This window comes from Saccostrea echinata, unplaced genomic scaffold (genome assembly GCF_033153115.1).
Source record: "Saccostrea echinata isolate AGI-Se365-2 ecotype Australia unplaced genomic scaffold, CSIRO_AGI_Sech_v1 ptg000052l, whole genome shotgun sequence".
NCBI lineage: Eukaryota > Metazoa > Mollusca > Bivalvia > Ostreida > Ostreidae > Saccostrea > Saccostrea echinata.
This window is the reverse complement of record NW_026889801.1, coordinates 15,251,153-15,276,550: the sequence shown is the minus strand read 5'-3', so window position 1 is coordinate 15,276,550 and position 25,398 is coordinate 15,251,153. Positions and strand designations below refer to the sequence as shown.

Genomic DNA, 25,398 nt, shown 5'->3' with positions numbered 1-25,398 from the left:
CTTCAGTATAAAACACATAATTTGCTTTCACGAGTTATCTTGCTTACCGTATGTGAAGTTGGTTAATACTTGGGCAAAATGCACTCGATATGAAACAACATCATCTTTCAGAGTCGATTTCCCTTCAATATATGCTAGAAATGTTCTGAAGGTGTTTGGTGCTGGTAGTGAATCACATTGATTTAGGATACGTGAACAACTGAACATTGTGTAGAGGCCTAGTTTAATATCTACGTGATTGTATCAGAACTAAGGCATAAACTGTCCAGAAAGAGGTTCACTTTCTAATAATGAATATCCAGATAATTTACATGATATTGCATTGATTTTAAGAAAGTTAAAATCTAATATGAACCTAAATGATGTTGAAAATCTTTTCATTACTTGTATAAGTTTATCAAACTGACGCATCTTTTTGCATGGAATCAGTCTTTTTACGGCGATTATAATGGAATCGACAAAATATATCGATATTATTTAAATATTAAGTAAAAAAAATCAGTAGAGGTATAATACGTGTTGATAAATCAATTGATTTTGAGTAACATGACAGTTTGTTTAAAGTGCTATGTCGTAAAATTGGAATTAAGCGGGTCGCAGTCACAGGTACTTGTGGACAGGACCCCCCCCCCCCCCTCCGATATTCAACCCCAGGGCTTGTTGGACATTTTTTTCACAAATTATATCATCATGTGTACCATAGGAAAAAATCGTGAAAATCCCAAAATAATCGTTCCACACAAAAATACCCCACTATACATTTCTCTCTGATAATGTATAGTGAGATATTTTTTTGTGTGGAACGATTATTTTTGGGTTTTCCCCCTTTTTTCCTATGGTACACATGACGAATAAGTGTAACAAATATAATTTGTGAAAAAAAAATGTCCAACAAGCCCCGGGGTGAATATCGGGGGGGGGGGGGGGGGCTGTCCACAACTACCTGTGGTCGCAGTGTCTTTCTGATATAACAAGAGGCCCAAGGGCCTTAATGGTCACCTGAGTATAATACAACAGTGTAAAGATCCATAGATGCATAAAATAAAACAAACTGAAAGTTGAACTATATTGCCCAAAAGAAGAGAAATATAATGATTAGGGATCAACAAATTGATTGGTTTGGCACTCCTTAATAAATCTTAAAGTAGATCTATTACATTGATAATTAGTAGATCTATTAATATAAAATAATATTAATATAATATTAATATAATATAATATATATATAGTAGATCTACATTAGTAGATCTATTGCATTAGATCTATTACTTGCCTTTACCTGCCTCCATTTGTAAATATTATTTTGAAAACTAAACAAAACAAAAGTGCTTGAGCCCCATTTGTAATTATTATCTTGTAAACTAAACAAAACAAAAGAACATGAGCAGTATTGTAAACCCATCTCATTCCCTCTCACATTGACTTTACATGAAGATTATTTAATGAACAAAGATAGGGTATGTTTGTCTCATTTTTAATTATCTATAATTAACAAGTCTACGTTACCATTAAGAACTATGAAAGTACTTTTGGTATTATTCTTGTATACACCTCTTATTACATTGACCATTCGTTTACATTATTTACAGTGATTAATTTTCATAGGTGAATAACAAAAGGGAATTACTTCTCTCAGAATAGAGCCCTGCCTAGCACCAGAACACTTCACAAAGAGGTCAACTTGACCCCTGACCCTGTGTCCACACTGGCCATGCAATGCATACTTTTGGAAGAGGCATCCTTGCTTGTCATGACTATGCACTATGTTTGTTTGCATAATACCCAGGAGCAAAGAAAATTGTCATACAAATAATGCATTTTCAGTATATGATAAATATATAGATCCCTGTCCTACACCAGGTACCCTCACCCAGGGGCCATAAAGTTCATAATTTTGGAAGATGCACTCTTGCTCATCATAATCTTGCACCCAGTTTATCTGCTAAATACCCAGAAGCAGAGAAGATTTTCTATGCATTTTCACTATATTATCAAAAGAACATCGTCCTAACACCAGAGCCCCTGATGACCCAGGGGCCATGAAATTTACACTTTTGGAAGAGGCACCCTTGTTTATCATAACTATGCAAGTTGTTTATCTGCTTAATACACAGGAGGAGGGAAGAAGATGTTTTAAAAATTTATGCATTTCACTATATGATCTAAGAGCCCACCCTACTCTAGAACCCCTGATCCTGGGGTCATGAATTTCACAAATTTGGTAGAGGGCTCATTGCTTATTACAGTCATGACAGCAGTTCAACTGCTTGATGTCCAGGAGTAAAGCAGAAGATTTTTAAAGATAGACACAACGTCAAGAATTGCTACCCAACGATTAAACGTCAAAACGGCGTCAAAATGGATAGTTTTTGATTTGCGATGTCTAAGATATGTATTTAGAGAATAATCAATCATATTGAAGAAATGGTAATTTGTGGAAAGAACCTTGGGTAAATGTACTTTTTTCATTAAAGCAGTTCATCTAGACAAATTGTTTCTAATTTTCTATCTTTGTGTTTTCTATTCCATGTGATGTCACGCTATGAAAACTCTACAACTGCATAGATTTTTCAAAAAATATATATAACTTAATATGTAAGGTTTGAAGGGTACAAAAATAAGTAAATAAATTAATAGGAAATACACATTGACGTACAACCCCGAGCCGTGCATAAGAACGTCAGACGTAATCTTAGCAAGCTAGGGGACACTTCCGCAAGACATTTTGATTTTTTTTTCTAATTTTCTTACTAACTTATAAGATCAGGTAAAACCTACATTTACGGAAAGTAATTTTTAGGTACTTTCCACTGATGTAAAATTTAATAATTTTTTCCTCTTGAATTCGAAGTTATTAAGTAATATATATTTGATAAGACGCGTCATTTACACATCGGGACATGTCTGTAGGACACGGATGATGTTTAATTAGAAACTTTAAAATTTGGAAAATTTTCATTATCTTCCGGCAACAAGTAGTTGTTTAAAAGTACTCAGTGTATGCCAAATCAAATTTTTTAACTTACCAACAAAATTTTCATTTTTCTTCCATTGAAAATGCGGTACACTAAAATTTCATTGAATGGGGCATCTTAAAAGATCTTTATTTAAAAGGATGTCCGTATCCATTCTCTAAACAGAGGTTGTCAACAAAAATGTTACGTTTAAATGTGATGTAATAGAACGATCCTATGAAATTTCGAAGAGATGTGAGACTATTTTTCCTTTTTTTTTTCGAGAAAAACTCTTTAGAAGGTATTTTCTTGTTACAGCGGGACAAGGCAGAAATCGACGTTATTCCCGTATATAATGGCCGGTCGATGTATGAATACCTTTGGAACAATATTTTTTCTGTTACAATATTCTTGATTAGAAAAATACCTTTATTTTCATATATAACACTACATGTTTACTAGAAATGTAAGCAGAAAGCGAATTAAAAGTATAATTTCTTGTTAGTAGCAATTCTTGACGTTGCGTCTTAGCACTATACTTTTGATGGTTTTAACCCCACCTCTAAGGCCCGAAGCCTAGGATTGCGGGGACCATGACATTCACAAAATTTGTTCCCATTCACTCATATACTAAAATGCTATATGCGAAAATTAGTTGGAATTGATTCTGCGGCTCAAGAGAAGAAGCTGAAAATGTTCAAATGTTAATGGACGAACAGACAAAAACAGATAAACAATAGGTCACCTGAATGGCTCAGGTGACCTAATAAAAATATGAAGTAGTCAATGCAGATTTTTATTGTCAAATAGAAAATATGTCACAAAGAAAGCAGTAATTACAAAATTTACAACATGACACACTTGTAAAGAGCTAGGTTCACTTTATGCATAAAATTGCCCTGTCCTTCTATCAATTAATTGACTATCACCCCCTGTCCCATTCCATATATCAAAATATAGTAGAGACTTAGTGCTTTCATTTCCTACAACGTCATAATGCATTGACTCAAGAGGAAAAGTACGTCATGTTCAATAGATACACTGTCACCAAGAGTCCAAGTGATAAATACTGCATTGTCAACCAAAACTAAGCAGTTTCGTTTTTTCAGAAATTCACAGGGCCAAAAAACCCTAAGTGGCCCTTGCTCTTTCGTATTTACTACCACACGGTAAATTAAAAAAAAAATTCTATATGAAAAAACCTTCATACAATCGCGAGGTAGGGACGTCGTATCACTATATATGTAGAGAACCTGTTTCATTATATAATTATCTTTTAAGAATGTTAGAATCAATAATTCGAGAGATCTCTCTGATCAAAAGACATCTCCCAAACAGAGAAATCTCTTTTCCTAAGAAATATTTTTAACAAGGAAATGTATCCCTATTTTCTGTAAGAAATCTCCATCCCTCCCCCCCCCCCCCATTTTCTAAGGCTTGTAGCTAATGGTGCTATTTTGTGTACGCCTGGATTTGACATAAGAGCTTTTAGGGCTTTCTTATACATTAAAATTGCCTAAATCATATAATTTTGAATTTGATAACTGAAAACTATATAAATTGATGTACCCCCTTTACTTAAACAATATCTTTAATGTACATGTAGCTTTACAAACTATATGTAATCAGGCGCGTAGCCAGCATGGAAGTGAAGTGTACACAGAGAAAGGCAGGGAGTCGGGATGGGTGGGTTATGTTCCAAATTTCACAAATCAATTTTTTTTATTAAAATACATTACCAAATTACCATGATTTAATTCTACTACAACAAAAAGATGTTGGGGGGGGGGGGACCAACCTTTCAATAAATATTTTCAATAGTTAAAGGTTAGGTTTGGAAATAAGTGGTGGATAGGCCATTCCCCTGAACCCCTCATGTGCCTGCTGGTGAGGGCCCAGAAGCTCCTGAGTTTTCCAAATATTTCATTCATTAATTAACTTTAACATTAATTATAACAATATCGTATTTTAAACCATATACTAGTAGATCATAGCAATGTACTGAAAACAATAATGGCAAATTAATGAACGATTTATTTGGATTTGGCAGTGATTAAATAAAGGATTTAAATTAAAGGTTTATTATATAGTCGTGATAATATAAATTTCAAATAGAAACATTTTGACACAAAATAATTGGAAACACGAATATTTGTTGGATGGTACTGAGATTTTTTTCTTCGAATAACCCCTCTCTCTCCCTCTTTTTTTTTTAAATGATGTGTACGCACTTGCGTATTTGCGTATAGGCAGCTACGCCCCTGCTGTAATAAGAAAGTTGATATAAGATGAGTAAAATTAAAACTGTCCTGAGACCTCAAAGAAATTAATAGAAAAATGATTTTCTAATAAATCAAACCTTTGACGATTAAGAAACAGAAGCAAAACCTTGGGCCTGTTTTAGATTTAAAGATTTAATGACAGGAATACAAGCTTTTTGACAGTAAACGGTAGTTTACGACTTACGTTATCTGATCGCACTCCGTTACCCCTGTCATTTTACAGAGAACTTGTCAATTACCATATCAAATTGTGCAAATTACCAAGTAGATCTCCCATTATTTATATTACATTTTTATCCTTTGCGTAATAAATGTTTGAATAGATTTGTTGATTAATATATTGTTTATTATTAACTTTTACATAAGAAAATGAAATATAATTCTTTGATAAATTATTTCTATGTAAATTTTGCTGTTCTTTTTCTTCAGAATATACGCCAATGGACATTTTTTTGAAAAACAATTTGTGATATTTTTTGAAATATTTTAATAAATGAATCCAAAACAGGACTATATACGTGAATTAGAAGAATAAATTCTTACTCATTTTTTGATCAACCAAATATTTCCCTGAAATTTATTTTCCTTGTTTCTAAAGGAAATTGTAAGAAGGAGAAGGGATACATGTATCACTATGCGAGTGTTTGGAATCCCCACTAAATCTTTCTATTTTGTTATGAATATTCTGATTTAAAGAAGTGCAATTACGCAATTCAGTAATCTGGGTGTTCATATCTGTTTTCAACGTAAAGAAGTTGTCATGTCTAATAAGGTTTTAGAATTTTAGAAAGATTTATTAGACATTTTTGAGCTTTGTTGCATAAACATGCAATTTCTTCAATAATTTTTATAAAAGATATCTCTGTATTTCGAAGTAATTATACGCCCTTTATTTGAACCTATATACACCAATTTCATGCATGTGTTTCTCCATTGAAATATTCTTTGATACCTGCTTAATTTATACAAGTCTGTACAGTCTGTTAGAGACATTAGTAGGTTATTCTTAACATCAAAGAAAACTTGTTCAAAAATGAAATGAAATTTTATTTTCAAAACATCTCAAATTGATTCCGTACGTATAATTTTGTGCAAAATAATTTTCTTCTAAGTTGAATTTAACTACCGATATTAAAATATATTCCGTTTTTATAAGAGGAGTCAGCTAGAAAAATAAATAACTAGGTCCCTAATATTTTTTACAATTTCTTTCAGGAAGCATAAATGCAAAATACATTTGAAAAAATATTCTAATTAATGCTCCTAACAATCTTTTTGACTATCTACTGAGACTTTATTCAGATATTCATCTCTTACTTTGAAACAATGAAAACCTATCCTTAGAGTTCATCTCTCTGGTTTTTTTGACGATGTTCATGTATCTCATGGGCTTAAAGTATATAATTTACAATAACTTTTCACAATTACATGCGCATGGTAAGGCAGTACATGTAACTAGAACGTTGATCGAACCTGTTTCCAATAATAATTCTATTGATTATTTATCAATAAAATATGTTCAGAACAAACAGAATAGAAAGAACGTGTACCTGGTGTTGTTATATCTAAAATTATCTATGTGTCCTTGTTTATATTTTTTTCTCAAAGAAATATATTCAAATATATTAGAATATTTGATTGATAGTTGCTTTGCATGTAGTTATACGTTGTATTATCCACAAATTAACCATATTAGACCATTTGACTCCAAAAACAAATTTATATGTACTACTTTTTTCGTCTCTCTGAGTTTATACAATACCATTTATATAAAATGACAAACAAATTTATAAAAACGGAATTTTTTTTATACTTCTGATTTTATACAATGCCATTTACTTCATTGGAAATTACCGTACTGATTACAAAGACATTCATATACTTCAAAGAACAAAACTTTTCTCTTCAGATGTGATAATCGGACGAAAATAACAACTGTGGACCATCGTTTAATTTTAAGGACAATTTAAGCATTAGGATGTATACACCAATCTTTGAAAAAAAATCAATGCTGTATGCTTTTTTAAATCCCATTTGTCATGCGATATCTTATTATCAATGACATGTGTAATTACCCAAAAAGGACCCTTATATATGACTTTCAAATTATCAGGAGGTATGTGTGCGGTGAGGAAGCATAGGGCTAACGCTATTCGGGGTTTACAACAAATCTATGATGGATTTCCGCATTATTCTTTCATATTTGATTGCGTTGCTTCTTGTTTTTCTCATCTTCACATCAGGTAAGTGTATGCATTTCCGTCAAATCTAAAAGAATAGTTATTTTTTTTAGGCAATTGTTTATATATTTGTTGTTAATTAATAATTTTTTTTATTAATTTGTGAAATTTTTAAACAAAATGTGCCTCAAATATCGTATTTACATGTATCATCCATTAAGAAATTTTTCTCTATTTTGAAAAAATAGTGCTCGAAAAAAAATTCCTGACTATATATATATATATATATATATATATATATATATATATATATATATATATATATATATATATATATATATATATATATATATATATATATCAGGGATGTCAACGAGTACCCGGTTAACCGGGTACTCGATCGAACGTCCGAGTATCGAATATTATAATCGCTATTCGGATGTATATTTTTTTTATTCATATTTCAAATGCATATATATATTTATTAAAAAAACTTATCAAACATGTAAGTTAAATATACATTTCTATGTCTTTACAGTTATTAGCGTCACCTACATCAGTTTATACCCGTCATATCGACTGTATATACAGTAATTACCGTGAGCAATCATTGGACACCGTACATAGCTGTCCTCACCTCTTGTGACCTTAATTTTAGAATGGCTCTAATTATTTGTTTTCAGTGAATATCTTTTACTTATGATCTAAATATTGATTATCCTTTGATTATTTAATTAGCATGCTTACCGTAGCGAAATCTGACATACATAGAAATACCGATACCAGGGACCTATATACTATTATTATACCTCATTATAATTATTCTATACAACGCATTATCAGATTGGTTCTAGATTATCACGTGACAGGGCCATAAAACTTCATATTTCCCTGTCATCGGCATGCTTTTCATCATATTCCACCTCTTCGGAAACCTAGTGCATTTTCCCGCAAAGGTTATCGTTCAAACTCCTGAGAGTAATTGACGTCACAATAGCCTGGTTCACGTCACAAAATTGCTGAATGTTTCATTGGAGGTGTTGTGTCAAAGGGTTTCAGTAATTTTACGTTAAAAATGAAGGTGAATTTGAAAGTGGTGCCGAATTTGAAAGTTTATGTTTATTTAAAAATTTATGCTTGTTTCGGTATAATAAACAATTCATTGCATGAATGTTCGGGAAACATGAAAATTTATTCAGCCAAGAAATATCATATTCCCCTTGGGCGAAGCCCTCGGGGAATATGATTTTTCTTGGCTGAATAAATATAGAATCTCCCATGATTTGTAGTTGGATATGATTTTTATCCACAAGTTGTGTGTGTTTTTTTATCCCCGAGCCTTGGCGAGGGGATAAAAACACACGACGAGTTGGATAAAAGTCATATCCAACTACAAATCATGGGATATTCTTTTTATCCCATGTTTAATACTTCACAACCAATGTTTTGCACTGTTTTATATAGGACTCCACTTTATTTTACTTCATCACTCTAACGCAAAAACCATTGTGGCGTCACAACTGCACTTAACTGTGGAATATGAAAAAATTATCCAATGAGTCATATCCACGGGATAAAGGGGTAAACATGAGATAAATCTTCATATTTCCCTCACGATCATGCAATAAATGTATAATGGTATATAGGTCCCTGTCGCTACCAATTCAAAAGTGAAGAAAATTAAGATTTAAAGATAACAGGAAATTTTTAAAAAATGTTAAAAATCAACTGTGCATAGTAATTTAGCGTATGGGGGGGCATATATTTAAGGAATCAATGTCTAGATTGTTGGGTATGCCAGGGCATCAACGGCAGTTGGAAACGTGGGATAATTTATGCATAACGGGTGAAGTTGTAAATATCGAGAAATCAACATGCTAATATTTCAGGGTTATCACAGAGAAAACATAATATAGATACGACTCGAGATCACGACAACGTCCATTCCCAAAGATATTCTCTTTCGCTAATCTAATCATAACAAAGTTGCGTCCTTCTCTTCCGTTGATCAAATTTCTTCCTAAACAAGAACTGTATACTTATAGCATTTGTAATTATTGGTGTATTAATTGATCATGTCTTTTATGTTTTTGATACATAAATTAAGTACCAAAAAATACCAAAAAACGCGTTTTCGTTGGATCTTTATGTACATTCATTATAAACGAAAGAAAACATCGATGGCGTAAACAGGTCTCAATAAAATCAAGCTACTTTTACATACACACTTTTATATATATAAGATAAAATAGGCCTCACGGAGCAAGTTACATTTTTGCATTTTTTACAGACAATTTTTTGAAATTAAATATTTCACTGTTCTAGCACATAAACATGTACTATATTTCATCTATCGCTAAAATATTTATCAAACGTCCTTTGGTGACATTTTGGATTAAATTGGAGAAGTAATGACTGTTAAATCGCGAATTATACATGTAGATGATCGATGTGTAAAAACAAAGTCAAGAATGGCAACGTCATTAAACGTCTTGGAGCACCGAACTGTAGATCAAGTCCTGCGATACCCCCGCTTATTGTCCCCACATTTCTTCTACGGATTCGCATTGTTTTCACATCTGGACCTTAAATTGTTTAGAATCTAACTGATATTAGAAAGGCCACAAAAGACATATTTGAAAAAAGTAACATGTCTTGCAATATAAACATGATTTTTTAAAGTGAAAAAGACAAAACAAGTGTGTATAACTGAGAGATATTTAAAATTATTTAAAAGATTGAAAGGTGTAGAATCAGGTTGTCACGTGACCTAAAAAATTTTTTCAAGTGGTTGCTCCGGGGAATCTTTTGACTGCAAAGTAAACAACATTGAAAACAAAATATTTGTAAATTGAACTGATTTTTTTCTATATTATCAATAAAAGATAATAATTTGATCAAATATGTGTCATTCTTCAAAGTACACAATGATTTTCTTGCGAACATTTCTAACGACCCTCGTATATATTTTGTTCTCAAAAGAAAAAAAAAATACTGATTTTTTTCCGTAACAAATTGAATCGAACAAACAGATAATTACTTGTAAAGTGATTAAATTAGAATAAGACTTCTCTCTAAAATGAATACGCATTAATTTTAAAAATAAATTATACTATTTTTCTCACATTAATAATGGAAAAAGGGTTTTCGATTGCAAGAAAATAAAGACCTGTATGACGGAATGCCAAAAATCAAGTAAATACGGACTGTTACAAATTAAACAAACTATTTGATGCGATATTATAAAATGATATAATTCATACATATATTATATGGATAGTAATATAATATAATATATTTCAGTAACCGAGAGCGCATGCGTTCAGACAACACAAGCACCAACAACGCAAGCTCCAACAACAACAACATTTAAACCAATACCATAAAGGAACCCCTGAAGACAATGGGAACTGGTATAATTTGTACGCTTTTTTATTTGTTCATTAAATTCATCTTTATCTTCGTACGTTTTCCAATTCCTTTAAAAATTCCTAATTCATATCAACCTAAAAATTTTAAAATTTGTAAATTACTTGAAGTTTACACTAGATTTACATGGTTTAAAATTAAGGATTATGCAATTTTATTATTTATGTTATGTCAATTAAAGCATTTTTTTTTATTTTTACAGTGGAATCCAAATGTTTGTCAAAGCTGTCTGGCAGGAAAAAATATTATTATTTATGAAAACTAAACAATAAACATTTTTATACTCCTATATTTTAGTTTTGTTCGTTTTAGAAGGTGACAAAGGAATCAGTATTTTCTTTTGTTGTTGTGGACCTATAACCAATGTGTTGCTTATTATACATGTATGTAACAAAGTGATAAAACATTTTACAATATTCTACTCATCTACTAAATTACTATATTCCTATTACTCTATTGTGCCCCATCCTTATTTTTCTGAAAATTTATAAGCATTATTATATCAATTGAAGAAGTATGGTGCATCTTTTCTATATTTTAGACCTCTTCTTTATAAGCCCTTCGACGGTCGGATATAACTATTTATACCAAACTGTTGGGGTTTTTTTCCACACAAGATACAATTTTATGTACAATTGCCAATGCAAATTACTTTTAATAAAATAACAGTACTCATTTATGGAACTTCTCATTCCCTAACATTTCTATGTACAATCACGAACACCATTATATTTCCCTTGACCATTGAAGAAATAATAAATGATACTGTACATGCGTTACCCTTCAGTAGACAATGTAAGAGTGCATTACAGTAATTATACATGTAGATCGATAGAGTGTAGAGTATGGTATCGTAACAAGGAGGTGTTTTCAATTAGCATCAGTTTTTGCTGCTGCAGTACATATCTGCACTGTCCGTCCATTGCTATTGAGTTGAGAGGATATTCTATTTACGCTCAGGTCAGCATGTTTGATTTATATTCACATTTCATAAGAAAAATTGGGGCGGGGGCATCATATGCTTTTATAAATATGACATTGCAGATTAATTTTGTAAAAAGTGCTGAAAACATTCAACAAGGTTTAATAGCCGTTAAATTTAAAGATCTTGAATATTGTATTGAGTAATAATATTGGCACCATAAATTCTTTTGGGAAAACTCTCTTTGTCTAGATCTGGCAGTATCGTATCATTTCATAAGAAATGAAGATTGAATTCATCTGCATTTTAATATTTTCTGGACTTCTTAGGTAGGTCAAATATCTATAGACAGTTCAGAATTCCCTCATTTCTTTTTTGAAAAAAGAAGAGAAAAATCGATATAAACAAGATGTCTTTCATTTCCTGTGAATGATTCAGACTTCAATCAAAATTTAAGATATAAAATATGTAAATTAAATCTAATTTGGATAAATGAAATTAAAACAGCCACCATTTTGATAATTCCATCATTTATCTATAAATTAAGGAAAAAAAACCATGTCTTAATATTATCAGGGAATCCAGCGCAGAATGCGAGAGGGAAGAGGAATGCGAGTTTGAGTGAGTACATTTCGATAATTGTATATTTATTTTCTCATTATTTTTCAAGAAATTTATAAAAAAAAAATTATGCTATCGCATACAGTAATCATGATTTTTTTTGCCTTTTATGTTGTTGTTTATAAATAATCTTTTTAGAGTTTCTGCTTTCATGCAGAATGAATAACTGAATTTCAGATGTCACATATAGGATAGTTTAATTTTGCACTACCTGAGGATGTTTCCATGTTTCCATATGGCTAATCATGGCTTTGGTGTTCTTGAAAAGAATATTTTTAAAGATTTTTTTCCAATATATTCCTACATAAATTTTTGATGGCCATTGTGACCCTCTCCTACCCCCGAGGGTCATGATTTGAATAAACTTAAACCTACACTATGTAATGTACATGTATCATAGTGTATACAGTATATTAAACCGGTACATGTATTTTATGCTTTACCTAGAGATAAGATCCAAAAAAAAAATAAATAAATAATTATTTACACTTGCTCAGATATCGATATGTCATTTAAATCGACCTTCCTTTATTCTAATCTCAGCGAGATCCGTATAGACTAAAATTTTCGGTCTGGTGTCTCTACGGATCTCAGACCAGAGTCACATAAACTCATTCGGGGTTTCTTGCCCGAACTTCGACCGCTTGTTTCGATTAATACGGGCTGAAATGAATTAGCTGTCCGCTTCAACTTTTTGCTTTGGACATCCTTTTAATTCCCCATCACCATAAAACTTTCATCTGTTACCTCTGAAAAGTTTAATTCCATCAAAATATAAAGTTGTTGATTTTTCATAGCATAAGCTATTCGTTTAAACCTCCGATGATGAAGAGTTCCAGCAATAGTCTGCTTCAAATACTTCGTACTATGGTTCATTTCTATAGGACATAGTAGTAGAACGACGTATTTGAAGTTCGGGCAAGAAACCCCGAATGATTATGTGACACTGGTTTGAGATCCGTAGAGACACCAGACCGAAATTTTTAGTCTATACGGATCTCGCTGAGATTATCTTATTCCTTAGTCATAAAATAATGTCAAACTATGCATGAATAACGTATTTCTTTTTAAATTAAAACAAAATGACCGAAAAGAGTGTTTAAGCGAGGATTTAAGTATAGACACCTAGATTCCAATCTGTCATTCTGCCATTCCACTACACAGCTATTTCATTATCTATTATTGTACTCATGATTTTAATTAATATCAGAGTTATAAATTAATGACAGTATTTTGTTGGGTTTTTTTTTTAACCTCATAATAATTCCATTGTAGGAAACTGAAAAGGAATATTCTAATATTTGCCGGTGCCATCCTAGGATTCGCAATACTTGTAGGTCTCTCTACATATGTCGTCTACAGACTGCGTAACAAAAAATAAGCACATACAGGTGAGATACTGGTGAAAATTACAATATGTAACACAAATTATTTTCTATTTGAGATGTTTCAAGCAGAGAGAGAGAGAGAGAGAGAGAGAGAGAGAGAGAGAGAGAGAGAGAGTTTACTGTAACAAAACCATTTTAAGCTTATTGTAAAAAAAGAACATAAAGATATTGTAAATCATTCATTCTGGTCAGAGATTCGAATTCATATAAATTTAGAGAGCTCGTGAAATGAACATCTTTGTAGTACATGTAGCATTAATATTCTCATGTATACAATGAATAATTACCCTGTATGTTTCTTTGTTTCAGGTGTTAAGACTGAAGGTACTCTTCTGTTATAGGACAGAGGATAGCTACAAAGTGCTGACTACATGTCTGATCTACAGAAATGAAATTTCACAACAGTAGTGTCCTTATATATGTATTGCTTTGTGCATTTAAAACAAACTCAGCATTTCATTTTTGTTGTATTTGATATTCATTTTCTTTTTATTGATTATAATAAGTATTGAGCTCTTTACCTGATTTGTGAAAACATTGGTCCTGGGTTCGCCCTAACAAAAAAATACTATAGTTTACTATACTTCACTATAGTGAACTATAGTAATAACTTTGACACTATGAAAACTATAGTTACATGTAACTATAGTGATAACTTTGACACTTTGATTTACTATAGTGGTCACTATGAATACTATGATTTACTATGGTGAAAACTTTGATTTACTATAGTGGTCACTATGAATACTATGATTTACTATGGTGAAAACTTTGATTTACTACAGTGTTCACTTTGAAAACTTTGACTATAGTGATCACTTTGACACTATAGTGATCACTTTGAAAAATTTGATTTACTATAGTGATCACTTTCAAACTGACACTTTGATTTACTATAGTTAACTATAGTATTTTTTGTTAGGGCGGGATTCAGACTTCTGGCTGAAGCTTAGTTTGTACTATAATATTTACGTGTTCAAATTTCTTTGTTCAGGATAAAACTATACACATACAAGTATACAAGTAATAAATTAACTTGATTTCTTTATAAAGCTATTGTTTCATAGATAGGTGTGGTTAAAAAATCAAGTGCAGAGAGAGAGAGAGAGAGAGAGAGAGAGAGAGAGAGAGAGAGAGAGCTTGAGCTTGGATCGAGCTCGTCAATTTATGGAATCATGTAATATAAAGAATAACTGTCAGGTTTTTTGGTTTTATGATGAAGATTCAGCAGTTGGCTTACTTGATAATTTTGTGCATAAACCCCTTCGGCGTTTGTGTATATCGTCACACAAGCCAATTGCTTGATCACATCATAAAATAAGGAAAAAACTAGACAGTTATTCCTTATTTAAAAATACCTCTATGCGATGGTTCAAATCCTTGCAGCACATCGATCCAAAACGAAATGATATTGAAATAGCTTAATGAAGCTTGTAGGTATCTCTTTAAACTAATTCAATCTGAACAGTTTAATCAAAGATCTTTACTGTCTTGATTGTAGTATTCGCGATGTTTTTAACACTTAATTAGAGTGTTTCAAGGAACGCATGTGTCGCCTGCTTTATAGCTTTATTAAGGATGTAAATAAACCTAAGTGTAGTTTGTTATTTATTTACTACTAATATGATAGTTCATGCAGAAAAAAGCATTTACGCATAGCATAAGATTGCTATATACTCTGACAATCAAAGAAAATATGATTATTTATCATTTTACATGTATAATACGTGTTTCAAAGTGTTTACTCCAACTGTCATGCGGTCTACACGATCTATTGTGGGATATCGATCCCGATATGTATTGTCATAGTATTTAGATATCAGTTTGTGTGGTAACTGAATATCATATAGTTTAAAAGTACAGTTTCATGAGCTCATAAACATGTATAAAGGCTAATTATCAACACCCAAATTCAGAAGACTTAAGTTAAATTAAACTGTCCGGGGTACTTTTTGCAAAGTAGGCCAAAGGTCAAGTGAATTGTAACGCCGGTATTTTCTTAAATGTTTTATTATAATCAGTGCACATGCTAAATAGTATAGACTTATCTCTTAAACATAGAACATATTCTGTATATTGGCACTATTAACATTTTTGCAAAGTATGTCAAAGGTCAAGGGTCACGAGGTCTGTAATCATGGAAATACACAAAAGCCAAAGTGCCAAGCAATATATGTGCAAAATATGAAATTCATGTCTTATAATGTAAATATAAATATTAAGTTCTTGAGATACAAGGAGTGACAAACGGACAGACTGACAGACAGACAGATGTCGGGTTAAGTGATCCCTAAGTGCCGCTCTGCTCTGCAGGCGACGCAAAAAAGAGGAGTTAAGGTTTCTATGCTCTGAATGTTTAGTTTATAGTTGATGTTTCTATGCTCTGAATGTTTAGTTTAAAATTGAACTACATGGATTTCTGACAACTATACTGATCAAATGTTCATTTTTTTAAAAATATATTTGATCTACTTTTCAATTAAATTCTATACTGCAAGAACTATTTTTTTTATAATTTACGTCCTGTGTATTTTTCTAATAAATATGTGTGGTTCTTCCTCTTGAAAAAAAGGTATATTTAATCAAAAATTGCTTAATATTAATCTCTTTCCAAAGAAAGTAAAATATATTTCATGCTTGAAGAACGGCAGCCATAATTTCAGGTTTGCCTAACATCAGAGAAAACCCGCTTGAGATATTGAAGGTAAGACTACTAACAGTAAATGAATAAAAGGAACTGAATCAGCAATTTCACATTTCAAGATAAATCAAAACTATACCATGCAGACACTTGTAAGTTTGTGTTTTATCAATATTGAAAATCAAAAGCATGAAAGTAATTGAAAAAAAATATTTTATTTCAAATTGACAACTAGAAGTGTTTATGCAAAGGACTGGAATTGAAAATCTGTATACCAAGGTCAAGCAACTGTTAATTTTGAGAGGTTAGCATCTCTGTATACTCATTATGATTACATGATTATGTAATTACAGTCAATGCACTCTTGTTGATTTCACTTCAGATTTTTCCTGAACTATCACTTTTTGCCCATTATTTTTTGCATCACTTCGACTCTCAATTAATTGTAATACCTATTCATTATTATTCTCGCGCACACTACATGAATAGGACGGCATGTTTAATCAAATCTGTGTAAATTTCGTATTGCATGGTACATGTACAGGAAGAGTACATTGCACGAACACATACACTTCCATCTCTATTCAAATCATGTTTATGAGTATAGCTTTGCGAAATTCTAATTCTCTGACTCATAATGTTCACAGATTTTAAAAGAAATTTTTAAAAAAACATATCTATTTTGGTATCATGATGATTAAATGTAATATTGTAAAACAGCCAGAACTAAGGTCAATTCCTTTACTTTATTTTATTACTTATTATTACAGTAATTGAAATGTAGCTGAAAAGTAATGGCCATCAATAATACTAGTAATTTTTCAAAGAAATGCATTAAATTATATGATTTTAGTTGAAATGTGGATGCATTACAAATTGCAACCAATTATTCGGGAAAATGTAATGATTTTGAAAGCATTTCCATTACACATTATCATTACCTTAGATCTGATATCTACTCAATTTATTAGCTTTGTTTCAAATGAACTAGTCTGAAGTTACATAACGTTATTAGAGACAGTTAGCGCTTCATGAAAAATGCCTACATGAAAGGCTGTGTGATTTACACATACCAATAATTCACACTAAACTTAAAAACATTCCTTATATTTACATTTAACATGTTTAAATGCACCAAAAATATACTCACGTTCGAATTTCTCGCTGCCCTATATTGCCATATTTTAATTAACGTCTCTGTAGCCTCATTGTGACGTTATTTTAGCGCGAGTTTCTCCGTGTATATTTCTACGCGTGAGTATACACATGAATGGTTTCAAATCAATTTCACATTTGGCTTAGTAGAAATCACAGCAATGTAAATTTCAATGTATACGAGGGTTGTCCCAAAATTCTGTAAACTTTGTCTATATCTATTGCATATATCAAGGTATCTTTATATAATTTTGTGGGTACATGTATGAAGTGTGTTTTTAGCTGATAAATTACGAAGTTTTCACATCATTACTTGAAAAACGTACGTTTAATTGTTTTAATGTTCTACCACCCGGCGCAATCTTCGACATTAAAAATTACGTAAACGTCACCGGTACGAATTTTTGGGGAAAATGCATTAATTATCAGAATCACATTGTCTACTTTAACATAAAGATTTGTGAAATAAATATGAAATATTATAATTGTTATGATGTACTTAACATTAAAATATATGCCAAAAAGTTTAAATTGCATGCATCTATTAATAATTCATGAAAATCTCCTTATCTCCAAGGGACTTTAATTTTGTTCGTCTTTCCGAATGGAGTTGCACTGTGTAGCTTTGACGACGATGTCTTTGTCTATTTCTTTCGGCTGTTCTCTTTATTTGCTTCGTTTTCCATATATACCTTGAAAAACTTCTTTTGTCATTCAAATAATACATTCTTGAATATATCTATGTGTTCCAAACATTTGTTTCTTCTAATGCACCTCTATTAAAGTTTCGATCTACATTTTATCATATTCCATTGCGCCGCCTGTGTCAATGCGGCGTAATTTTTCATGTGATATCAAGAAAAAGGGGCTGACCCCTAAAATTAGTGGCTCAGAGGGGCCAAAAGTCTTTCATCTATAACTCTTTAATGATGAATATTTTGTTATAAGTTATTGAAGCAAAAATGTTTATCTTAACATTCTGCAACTATATATAATAAAATTTTGATCATATGTTACGTAATAAGGGGCCATAAGGGGCCAGAATGCTAAATCTTTGACCCATTATATCTCGAAAAGGGGAAATATTTTGATAAGCAATATTGAACAAAAGATGTTCAAAATAATGTTCTAAACAATATACACCCTTATAATTTTTGCAAGACATCCCCATTAAGGAGTTGGAGGGCTGGCCCCTAAATATTGTTATTCTATATATGTCTTAAACGAAAGGAAATTTCTGAATAGTTGTTGAACAAAAAGTCTTAAAAATCACAAGACCTTTCATTTGATATCAATAAAAAGGGGCTGACCCCTCAAGTTAGGGGCTCAGAAGGGCCAAAAGTCTTTCATCTATAACTCTTTAATGATGAATATTTTGTTATAAGTTATTGAAGCAAAAATGTTTATCTTAACATTCTGCAACTATATATTATAAAATTTTAATCATATGTTACGTAATAAGGGGCCATAAGGGGCCAGAATGCTAAATCTTTGACACTTTATATCTCGAAAAGGGGATATATTTTGATGAGCAATGTTGAACAAAAGATGTGCAGAATAATGTTTTAAACAATATGCATCCTTTCGCTTTTTACAGATGAATATCTCAGTCAAGATCTTGACTAATCTTATCCAAAATCTTACGGAAGACCCACTCGTTGCTCGCAACGAGAACCATCTAGTTATTTATATTTTCGCTATAAGGAAATGGCTAAATAAATGCGTCTGTCCAGTATAATACATTTCAAAATATATAAAGTGAATCATTTTCTTTTACTTAGCAGTAATATTCACAATCATTTTCACACAATGTGAAATGAAAACAGGAATTGTTTTATATTGTGTGATAATTATCACTTTCCATTTTTTGACTGGAAAATTTGAATGCTGATGTACCTCTCCTACTGGCAGACTGATCCGTTTTCCAAGCTGTGTCCTAAAAAGCATTTTCGATAGTCATTATCATGATCTGATTAAGTACCTGTAATTTAATAGATGACCCTTTTAAACCTTTCATAAAATACTAATTTTGCTCTTTACTGATTATTTACCAAAGAACTTAATTTGCCAGCATTTCCTCAGGCCCAAAAACCATAAAATGAGAATAGACTTAAGTCAAAATTTGATTTTTTAGTATCTTGAATTTTTTTTAATGTTGTTGCCAGATCTATGTGAACTTCAAGAGGTACAGTGTACCTTGCGGGAGCAACACAAAGAAACACGTCTGGTTCTGTTTTGAATATTGATTTCACCTTTAGGTGTAGAGTGTACATGAAAGTTTTTCTGACACTTTACACACATAACTTTGGTGTAGAGTGTACACGGAATTTGCTTTGACATTGTAAACTTTGTACACTTTCCTTTTAGGTGTAATGTGTCAGTGAGTTTTCATTGAAAATGCTGTACATGTTACACACATAACGGTAGTGTAAATTGTCGGCCGCTATCGGCCATCGTATGAACGGCCGTTGTTAAACAAAGGAAAGCGCGAGATCGGTTGCGGCTGTGGAGCATCACTGTACGATGGCCGATAGCGGCCGTCAATTTACACTAACGTTATGTGTGTAACATGTACAGCATTTTCAATGAAAACTCACTGACACATTACACCCAAAAGGAAAAGTGTACGAAGTGTACAGTGTCAAAGCAAATTCCATGTACACTCTACACCAATAAGTTTTTTTGTTTTTATGATGAAGATCCAGCAGTTGGCTTACTTGATACTTTTATGCATAAACCCCTTCGGCGTTTATGTATATCTTCACACAAGCCAATTGCTTGATCACATCATAAAATAAGAAAAACAACTAGACAGTTATTCCTTATTTAAAAATACCTCTATGCAATGTTTCAAATCCTCGCAGCACATCGATCCGAAACGAAACCAAAATATTACACCTACATGTATTGTAGCGCCTTTCAGAACGAGGGCTGTTCGGAAATTATCAAAGCATTTTCTTTTACTCTATGAAGGTTAAAAATGAAAATTTCTCAAGATTTTTCAAGAACAAGTAAATTTCATGTGCAAAAAACTAGTTAATTGGATCATTAGATAAGTCCCAGTAAGATTATAAACCTGCAGGGGCCCGTTTTACAAAAGAACTTACGACTAAGACCAAAAACTTCAGTTGATTGTAAAATTTTGCAAAATTAATGATTCTATTTAAACTTGATAGCGTAAAAGTATCTTTCTACATACTTTTTAAAGATATTAAAACCATTTTCTATTGAGTGTAAATAAGAAAGTTATTAGAGAATTAAATTTTAGTCTTAGTCGTAAGTTCTTTTGTAAAACGGGCCCCTGTTCATTGACTTGGAGCAGCATCGCTGCATCAACGTCATCGCTGCCTCAACGTCTCGTCAGTTGTAGATTTTTTCTCATGTTGAATCGATCGGGAATTACTTGTGTAACAATTTTCGTTTTCTGTCATCACTTATATAACATTCTTATGGTGGCATATATTCTGCCCCATACATGCAAGATTTAAATTATGTAAACTTGTGAGGGGGGAGGGGCAGAAATACGCCACTATACATTATAGAAATCAAACCTCTTTTCTTTAATGATCCTTTAAAAAATAAAAAAAATGTGTTGTTGCCATCATGTAAAAATTACATGAAGTACTAGTATCATATACAGTTGACTTGCATCAGGCAGCACCGACTTTCGCATCCAGGTCAACATTATTAAGATAGTAAAAATTGATCGTCGTCCGACACCATGTTCTTACTCTTTTCGAATAATTTGTGAGAAAAAAATATACAAATGAGAAATCAACCCCCTAGATATGCTACACTAAATTTAAGGTATTCTCGCCGCCTTGACGTCAAAATTCATTTTACCGTCGTTATCATATTTCTATATCGTGATGAAAATTATTTATGATCGTTTTAAATTCTATCAAACTTGCATAAAATGAAGTCAAAATAAAAATAAAAAATTACACACATAATTCAATAATGTTCCCATTTTCTACGGATACACCAGAACGTATTAAATACAATACAATATATAAAAAATATGGACACTTAGAATTGGAAAATTTTGTAAATAAAATTTGCTTTTCTATTTTCAGAGAACTTGACATGCGCAGATAAAGAAGCACTAGATTAGATTGAATCCAATGGAATTATCTTACTTTTCAATAATGAATCAAGATAACATTTGGGTAACACAATTTTTAAACAGTGATTCACTCCATGTATATCAGAGCACTCTATAAAGTTACTTTACATATTTTTGCTATCATGAATGTATTACGATTAAATATATTTTCTTTAAAAATATATAATTTGAATACAATTTTTAGAATGATCTTGGTCGCCCTCGTGGCGCAGTGGTTAGAGCGTCTGCTCTAGAGTCGCAGAGTAAGGAGTTGATCCTAACGTTGCGGGTTCGAATCCCACTGTGGGACGTGGAGACCGGTCCCTCGGAGAGACCGCACAAACCAAAGTCGCGTGTTGCAGTAGATGCTGACACGAAGATCAATGGTCTTGAGTGCCGAGTATAGGTCAAAATTTGCAGCTCTCCAATGACAAGTGGTGGCGTCTCCAAAGAGTGAAAAAATCTCGAGAGGGACGTTAAACAACAAACAAACAAATGATCATGTATAAAAGAACAATGTTGATGCAAAGTGTAGTAAAAAGAATTCTTCAGAAAATAATGTGTTAAACTCTGAGAAAAAGAGCACTTTTTAAAACTTTGTACATGCATATCATTGTTGAATGTGAATGTTTCAGAAAGACGTCTTAGTTAAAAATAAAATCTTTAAAATCCATGCCTCTTTGAAGATATATTGGAATCATTCATGGCCAGTTGCAATTAAGCGATAAGATGAAAATGTATCAGATTAGTCTATTCTGCAAATCATAATTTCTCTTTTCCTCTTTCAATAAATGATTTCAGAAGGAAAACAAAACTAGTTTAACAAATTGGAGTCTAAATGAGCTCCACATATATTCCTCATAAAATTTCTTTTGTACCTTATATGTTCATTTTTTTTCTATAAAAGAACAATGTTGACAAAGTATATTAAAAAGAATTCTTCAGAAAATAATGTGTTAAACTCTGAGAAAAAGAGCACTTTTTAAAACTTTGTTTGTACATGTATATCATTGTTGAATGTGAATGTTTCAGAATGACAACTTAGTAAGAAATAAAATCTTTAAAATCCATGCCTCTTTGAGGGTATATTGGAATCATTCATGTCCAGTTGCAATTAAGCAATAAGATAAAAATGTTTCAAGTTTGTTTTTTTTTTTTTTTTTTTTGCAAATCATAATTTCTCTTTTTCTCTTTCAATAAATGATTTCAGAAAGAAAACAAAACTAGATTATAACAAATTGGAGTCTAAATGAGCTCCATATATATTCTTCATAAAGGTTCTTTTGTACCTTATATGTTAATATTTTTTTATTAAGAAAAAAAAAAAGAATTTGGCCAGCACCATCCCATTTTAAGCAAATAAATTGAATCATCCCAAGAGACAAGCACCCAAAAACTGTGTAGAAAGGACTAGGGTAAAGTGCGTTACCCAAGTCCAAGATGGCGACAGGCAAATACGCTTCGATTATTTTGCACTTAGTTTACGCATTATGCAGGCTTACATTATGTAATGGATGGTTTTATTTAAATTATTTTAAACAGAAGTACATAGCTATTGTAAAAATTTTGCATGATCTATGCTATTTAAAGCTAAATTACGGGTAGAAAATTTGGACAAGATTAGGGTAACGCAAATTTACGACTAGGGTAAAGATTTTGTGACCTATTTGAGTGATTAGGGTAAAGCATGTGTAAAAATGTCATTTTGCTTGTTTCAGGGTTTAAAATATGTTATTTCAGAAGACTCAAAACGCACTCTGCCAGTAAATTCACAATTCATTGCACCAAATACTATGTAATTGAAAAATTCTCAATGCGCTGACAATTTCTGGAAGAGCACAGTGGCCTAAGTTTGTTCAAATCGGTTTAGGTTTCTGTTTATAAAACAAATTGAGTCTTGAAAACACTGTTCTGTTGATTTAAAAACGGCGAAGAACTTCAAATATCTACAGATTAATTAACAAATGCTTAAAGTATCATCAAAGACATGTGGGAAAAAAAACAAACAGAAATCATACCTAAAATCCAATTTAATGATTAATACAAATTATGAGCAGAGCAAACATGGACCTCTGAAAAGTGAAAACAGAGGTGGAATAAGGTGCCATGGAGGAATGAACATACCCTAGCTGTCCACCGGTAAGAACTGCCGTGTACTCTTTGTCATGATCAGGTAAATGAAAAAATGGCCTGACAATTCATATAAAAAAAAGTCACTAAACATTCGACTTAACAATAGACTGTGTTAATTTTGCAAACAAGGTCATTGTATGAAACATGGAATTTGCGAAATGTCGACTTTAAAAGAGATGGTTGATATTTTGTGTCATCAACTAATGTGTATACTCTCTCTCTTTTCTCTCTCTTACTTTTTTGTATTTAGATTTGTAAATTATACAGAAAATGTTATTTTACTAGCACTTTTATGCCTTATCCTAGATTGAGAAAAACGAGCAAAATAAACTTTGCTGTTTCTATTGAGAAAACATTGGAAAAGCATTTGTCCAAGAGTAAGATAAATGCAGATTAACCTGGGCTTAGATTCAGACAATTTGTTTTAGTTTTTTCATAAAAATTGCACTTAAGTACTTGAGATATTACTAACTCAGAAAAAAAAAAAATTAAAATTCAAGCATTCAATAAATTATTCTTAGAAAATCAGAACACTTAAGTTCAATCTTTCAACAACGCATAGAAAGTCTTTCCGAACAAAAACTGCGCTTTTTTGTAATGGAGGTGTTTAGTTCGACTACTACATTAATATTACATCTTATTTGTCAAAATCCTTTCGTAAATAGATACTGATAGCGCTATGGCCTCATCACTGCACATTTGTCAATACATCTATATGTTTCGTTTTGTTTACTGATTAATGAGATTTATCAATGTTTGATATCTTCACAATTTACATTATTATACTTTAAGGTCAGACGACACGTGCCTCAAGAATATATATTTTTTCCCAAGAATGTGCCATTGAAGTATTACTTCTTTAACAAATAAACTGAGGTACCTTACAAGGCGTTTGTGCAAGATACCAAAGGGTGGTGTTTCCTATATATTCTATTTGATTTTTTTAATTGCCATTGTCATTATTTTTTGTGTATTTATTTTAAAGACATATTAAACCAACTCGGATATCACAAGAGAATGACAATTATGAATAATTTTTATATAAAGCCAAGAGATACAAAACAGATATTCGAGGGACTTGTCGTCAGACCTTAAAACAAAATCCGACACTTGTTTCCATGTTTGCGATCTAGTGTAAAAAAGTCTCTTGCTGTGACCTTAGATATTACATATATTGACGACGTTTTCTCAATAAACATAAAAACATTGATTTGCTTTGCCCCATTAAACTCAATAAAAGACACGACATATTCTGACACATTGCATATTTGGATGTTTTAATCAAGAAAGACATTGATGATAAACTAAAACCTAAGCTTAAAATTTTATGATAAACGTGATGACCCCAAGTGTTTTTTCATCAACTTCCCTTATTTATGTAGCAATATATTCTTTTTTCTCCATATAGGGTTTATTTCGTCAGTGGATTCGATAAGCAGGAGCATGTTTTCGTACGAACAATAACTTGTTTAACAATAAAATAATAAATGTACATGAAACGGAAAATATAACGATCATAATAAGAGTAATATTTTGTTTGAAAATTGTGGTTATCAAAATAATAGCCACCGGTATGATTTCTTTGTGG

The 25,398-nt window shown here is 31.7% G+C and overlaps 2 long non-coding RNA genes across 2 annotated transcripts; both read left to right on the top strand.

Moving 5' to 3' along the window:
• Positions 1-7,395: 7,395 nt before the first annotated feature.
• LOC133203943 (uncharacterized) lies at positions 7,396-11,128 on the top strand. Its single transcript, XR_009723506.1, has 3 exons — positions 7,396-7,479; positions 10,720-10,838; positions 11,048-11,128. It is a non-coding gene; the product is annotated as an uncharacterized LOC133203943 (long non-coding RNA).
• Positions 11,129-12,028: 900 nt separating this feature from the next.
• On the top strand, positions 12,029-14,184 carry LOC133203910 (uncharacterized). The gene is made up of 4 exons (XR_009723497.1): positions 12,029-12,096; positions 12,344-12,388; positions 13,664-13,779; positions 14,086-14,184. It is a non-coding gene; the product is annotated as an uncharacterized LOC133203910 (long non-coding RNA).
• Positions 14,185-25,398: the final 11,214 nt, after the last annotated feature.